Here is a 6,327-nt window from a genome sequence, read left to right as displayed (position 1 = left end):
AGGCTAGTATCTATACTATATTATAATACATATAGGAATGACAAACTAGTCATTTAATAGAAAAACTCTTAAATATAAGAAATGTACAAGCTTACAAGCACACTATACAACTCATTAAAGTATAAAAGATTTTCAGGAAGTTCAACTCTTGAATTCCCGCTTAGACAGTCAAACCCTCACATTTTAAAATTCAAAAACGTTATCTCATAAGTTATATGATATGCTCAACACCTTCTTCCCTGTTATCCCTCTCCCAACAGACTCTGTCGCCACCACTCTCCTTCATCATCATCTATTAGTCTCTCATACCTAGGTATAATACCAAAAGCTCAATAGATTAATGACTTTTAGTATCCACATGTAATTTGCCATAAACTATAATTTGTCAATTTACCCACATAGGTTGGGATGGGTTTGCCATATGATAAGAAACCCATGAACTTTAACCACACTATTGCCCGCCCACCTCTTATAAGGGTAAAATTTGTGTTAAAAGAAAGGAGAAATTCCCAAAATAGTCCATTACAAGATAGAGATTCCCAAAATAGTCCAAAAGTTACTAAAATTACCAAAATAGTCCATACAAACTTATCTCCAACGTGACATTGGTACTAATGACGTGAGATTTTGTTAACCACTCACAGTGTGACACGTGTAAAGGTAACGTGAAAGTTACTACCAAATCTGTATGCGCCGATAGTTTTCTGCCTAAAATCATTTTCTGAAAAACCATGGTTTTTGAATTAAAGTTATCGGCCCCGTGAGTTTTCAAAGGCTATCGGTTTCCGCGTTTTTTTTGAAACTCATCACCTCCGATGCATTTCAGGTGAATTTCATCTTTTTTGCATAAAAAGAAGAGTTGCTAGAAAATATAGATTTTTATACAAAGTATTTAAATTCGACGGGTTTTAGATGAAAGTTATATTTTTTTGCATAAAAAGAATAGTTGTCAGAAAAAGATTAATTTTAATATGAAACTCATGTTTTTTTTTGCATTGGAATTAGAGTTGTCAGATTCGATGAGTTTTGATATGAGACAAATATTTTTCGATGAGTTTTGATATGAAACTTGTAACATCCCGAAATTTCTAGAAAAATGATAGTAAATATTATTTATTAATGAAGGAAAAGTTTACTTGATTTAGTAGAGATGTAATAAAATAATAAAGATGGTTCAAGTAGGCTAATTAGATGGAGTTAAGTGTGAACCAAAAAGGAAAGATGGGCTTTAGGTCCATGGGCTTAAGGGAGTATAAATACCCCTTAAACCCTAATCCTTTCCATTATTATCCATCTCTACACCATAGCCTACACCTTGAAAAACACACACAAACATTATCCAAAAACCCGAGCCAAGATCCGAAGACGAAAACCCGAGCTTGTTGGTGTTCAACGTCGTAACGAGCCAAACCTACATCAAGACTAGCTCGAGTTCGTAAACTGGCTCGTTTAAGGTACGTTTAAAACGAGAACTTGTTCATTTAGGTTCGAATTTAGTCTAGAAGTCATAGATCTGTGTTAGTATGGTAAAAACGAATCCAACGAAGCTAAACTTACTAAAATTGATTACAGTTTAATAGGTTAATTGTTAGTATGAAAAACCCGTATGTATATGCACAAATCGCACCAAGTAAACACGAATGCTTGGATGATTAATGGGTTGTGGTTTGTAGGCGATGTATAGACGGGTTCATTGACACCAAAATCGTGTTGTTTCGTTAAGAAATGAAGGTTTATTGCAGATCTGACGGGTGTTGACTGCTATGTGTTCATATCGATTTTGACTTTTACCTCAGGTCAAAGTCTGGATAAGATTGGTGTAGGGTAACAAATCAACTAACCAATTCGTTAAGGCAAGATAACGAATCAATTCGCCAATTCATTATGTCCATACAACGAATCATTTCACCCATTCGTTATGCCCAAATAACGAACTAGACAGCGAACCAAATCACGAATCAGTAACAAACCAGATAATGAATCAGGTGATTCGTTACTCGCCAATTCGTTAAGCATAAGGTAACGAATCTGGGCTTGTTCAGATAACGAATTGGAATGACAAATCAGATGATGATTTAGAGTAACGAATCAGTTAACAAACAAGATCATGAAAGATAACGAATTATGCTAACGAATCATGACAACGAAGTAGGTAACGAACTACGTGAGCTGATAACGAATTAGACTTAATTCGTTATGGCAATTGAGATGGCAAATTAGATAATAATTTAAAAGTCTAATGAAAATCGTGTTAAGACAATTAATGTAAATAAATTTTTTCCAAGCTGACCTGGCAACTCGACCCCAGCCAGGGGGCTCTGCCCCTTGGACCCTGCTAGGGCATGCCGCTCCTAGAACCCCGCTGCCAGGGGCGCTGCCCCCGGACCCCCGTTCGTTAAGGGTTCTAATTAAACTAGAAAGACGATATGGGTAGTGATAGTTATTTGATACGTGTAATTGTTATACAGTTAGTCGCGCACAGCTCAAGAAAGGGATAACCATTAGCGGTGAGCGTAACCGAGTTCAGTTGAGTTTCTAGCCCCATTTCCTTGTTATGTTTTCGGGGCTGTGTGCATACTTGATGTGAAGTGTGAATACACTTACCTTAAGTGGTAAGTGTATGCTATGACAATTGATGTGATAGTAAGTATTATGTTATGAATGAATGTTTGTCGGTGCGTGAACGATCTTCGGATATTGCACGTACTGCCAATTGTAACATCCTAAAATTTTAATTATAAATAAAGAAAGTTATGTATAGTGATTTCACGTTGTTAATTATTTAATGTCGAGTAAGGAGGGAGTTGGGCTTAGATTGCGTAAGATGGGTTAAATGAGAATGGGCCTCAGGTCTGTGGGCTTTGAGGGATATAAATATCCCATCCCAAACCCAATCTTTCATTTCCACCTTCTTTCTTCACACACTCAAAACACACACATTCTAACCGATCAAGATTCGAAGCCGAGACCCGAGATTTTGTTGATAGATCTGAGTTGGTAAGGTAAGAACAAATCCACCAAAGCTAATATTACTGAAAATGGTTAGGATTGGATGGGTTAACCGGACCCGAAACCCAAACTGCCCAAATCGGACCCCTAAAACGTCGATTTTAGGCCGATTTGATGGTTGGGATTTGTAGGCGCCGATTATACGATTCCGTGGGTACCAAAATCGAGTTATTTGGCTAAGAAACGAAGGATTTATGGACAAACAGATCTGCAGCGCGATAACTTCGCCTGCAAGATTAAGTTCGCCTGATGAACTTCGCCTTCAAGTGTAACTTTGCCTTCAAGCGTAACTTCGCCTAAGGTTTAACTTCGCCTGAAGCCAAGTTCGCCTAAGGTTTAACTTCGCCTGAAGCCAAGTTCGCCTAAGGATAACTTCGCCTACGGCCAAGTTCGCCTAAGGTTTAACTTCGCCTGAAGCCAAGTTCGCCTAAGGATAACTTCGCCTACGGCCAAGTTCGCCTAAGGTTTAACTTCGCCTGAAGCCAAGTTCGCCTAAGGTTTAACTTCGCCTGAAGCCAAGTTCGCCTAAGGTTTAACTTCGCCTGAAGCCAAGTTCGCCTAAGGTTTAACTTCGCCTGAAGCCAAGTTCACCTAAGGTTTAACTTCGCCTGAAGCCAAGTTCGCCCGAGGTTTAACTTCGCCTGAAGTGAAGTTCGTTTAGAAAATAAATTAAAAACCTAATGGAAAATGTGTTAAGGCAGTTATCGAAAATAAAATTTTTCCAAGCTGACCTGGCAGCTTAACCCCAGCCAGGGGCTCTGCCCCTTGGACCCCGCTAGGGGCTGCCGCCCCTAGAAGCCCGCTGCCAGGGGCGCTGCCCCCGGACCCCCGTTCGTTGTGGGTCATATATAGATAGAAATACAAAACGAGTAGTAGTAGTTAATTGATATGTGTAAATATTATACAGTTAGCCGAGCCCAGTTAAAGAAAGGAATTACGATCAACGGCGAGCGTAACAGGATCCAGGTGAGTTTCTAGCCCCATTCCTTGTTATGTTTTCGGGGCTGTGTGCATACTTGATGTGTTGTTAATACATTTATCCTAAGTGATAAGTGTATGCCCTATATGATATATGTGTTATGTAAGAATGATTGCTTGATGGTACGTGAACGATCTTCGGATATTTCACGTACTGTCAGGTTGTAATGTTAAGTATAAGGTAAATATGATATGTATGCTCATGCGTATAAATGTGATAAAGTTAATAAAAGAAGGAAATAATGATGTATGGTTACGAAAAGGGTACCGAGCCCTAATAATACTCGAGGTATGATGTATGGTTGTATGGTAACGAGAGGGAATCGAACCCTTCTAATATTCGAAAACTAGGGACCAGACCCTTATAATATCTGTGATGATAGGGACCAGACCCTTATAATATCTGTGATGTTAGGGAATCGAACCCTTCTAATATTCGAAAACTAGGGACCAGACCCTTATAATATCTGTGATGATAGGGACCAGACCCTTATAATATCTGTGATGTTAGGGAATCGAACCCTTCTAATATTCGAAAACTAGGGACCAGACCCTTATAATATCTGTGAGGTTATAGGGCGAAAGGCTCTTTAAAAAGTATGATTTTGTATGTAAGGAAAGCATGAAGGTAAAAATGAACGTATGATTATGAATGTAAAGAAAGTATGAAAGTAAAAATGAAAGTAAAAGCACTTAGGTGTATATGAAAGAAAGTTAAGTGATTAAGTATGAAGCGTAAGAATGTATTGTATGATTATGTGATTAACTAGAACTCACTCAGCGTAGCTGACTTTTAGTATGCACGCAGGTGAGTAGGATGAGGCAGCTTGCTTGAGGGGACACATGGCACTGAGCAAGAATCTGGCATCTGAAGACTTATGATGTTTTAATTTTAACGCTTTAATGTTGAAAGACAAAGGATGTTTTGAGACAAGTTATGAATTATGTAAAGTTTTATGAAAGTTTTATATTCCGCGTAAATGTTTTAATTAACTCTGATATTTAGAACTGTGTTTATGAGTAAATCCAACACGAAAGTAGGGCTACCGGTAACGGGGCCTTACAAGTTGGTATCAGAGCAAAGTTCGAGAGATTTAAGCATCCTACATGCTTAGACTTGAACAGGGAATGGGATTTAAGTAAGAAAAGAAAGAAGATGCCAGTTCAAGAATGCCATGTGTCGCTCAAGCAAGATCAGTTTAGTGATTTCACGTTGTTAATTATTTAATGTCGAGTAAGGAGGGAGTTGGGCTTAGATTGCGTAAGATGGGTTAAATGAGAATGGGCCTCGGGTCCGTGGGCTTAGAGGGATATAAATATCCCATCCCAAACCCAATCTTTCATTTCCACCTTCTTTCTTCACACACTCAAAACACACACATTCTAACCGATCAAGATTCGAAGCCGAGACCCGAGATTTTGTTGATAGATCTGAGTTGGTAAGGTAAGAACAAATCCACCAAAGCTAATATTACTGAAAATGGTTAGGATTGGATGGGTTAACCGGACCCGAAACCCAAACTGCCCAAATCGGACCCCTAAAACGTCGATTTTAGGCCGATTTGATGGTTGGGATTTGTAGGCGCCGATTATACGATTCCTTGGTTACCAAAATCGAGTTATTTGGCTAAGAAACGAAGGATTTATGGACAAACAGATCTGCAGCGCGATAACTTCGCCTGCAAGATTAAGTTCGCCTGATGAACTTCGCCTTCAAGCGTAACTTCGCCTTCAAGCGTAACTTCGCCTAAGGTTTAACTTCGCCTGAAGCTAAGTTCGCCTAAGGTTTAACTTCGCCTGAAGCCAAGTTCGCCTAAGGATAACTTCGCCTACGGCCAAGTTCGCCTAAGGTTTAACTTCGCCTGAAGCCAAGTTCGCCTAAGGATAACTTCGCCTACGGCCAAGTTCGCCTAAGGTTTAACTTCGCCTACGGCCAAGTTCGCCTAAGGTTTAACTTCGCCTGAAGCCAAGTTCGCCTAAGTTTTAACTTCGCCTGAAGCCAAGTTCGCCTAAGGTTTAACTTCGCCTGAAGCCAAGTTCACCTAAGGTTTAACTTCGCCTGAAGCCAAGTTCGCCCGAGGTTTAACTTCGCCTGAAGTGAAGTTCGTTTAGAAAATAAATTAAAAACCTAATGGAAAATGTGTTAAGGCAGTTATCGAAAATAAAATTTTTCCAAGCTGACCTGGCAGCTTAACCCCAGCCAGGGGCTCTGCCCCTTGGACCCCGCTAGGGGCTGCCGCCCCTAGAAGCCCGCTGCCAGGGGCGCTGCCCCCGGACCCCCGTTCGTTGTGGGTCATATATAGATAGAAATACAAAACGAGTAGTAGTAGTTAATTGATA

Source organism: Bidens hawaiensis, unplaced genomic scaffold (genome assembly GCF_021521415.1).
Source record: "Bidens hawaiensis isolate Kalapana, Puna unplaced genomic scaffold, B.hawaiensis_p1.1 tig00005681_1, whole genome shotgun sequence".
Taxonomy (NCBI): domain Eukaryota; kingdom Viridiplantae; phylum Streptophyta; class Magnoliopsida; order Asterales; family Asteraceae; genus Bidens; species Bidens hawaiensis.
Note: the sequence above shows the minus strand (reverse complement) of the source record.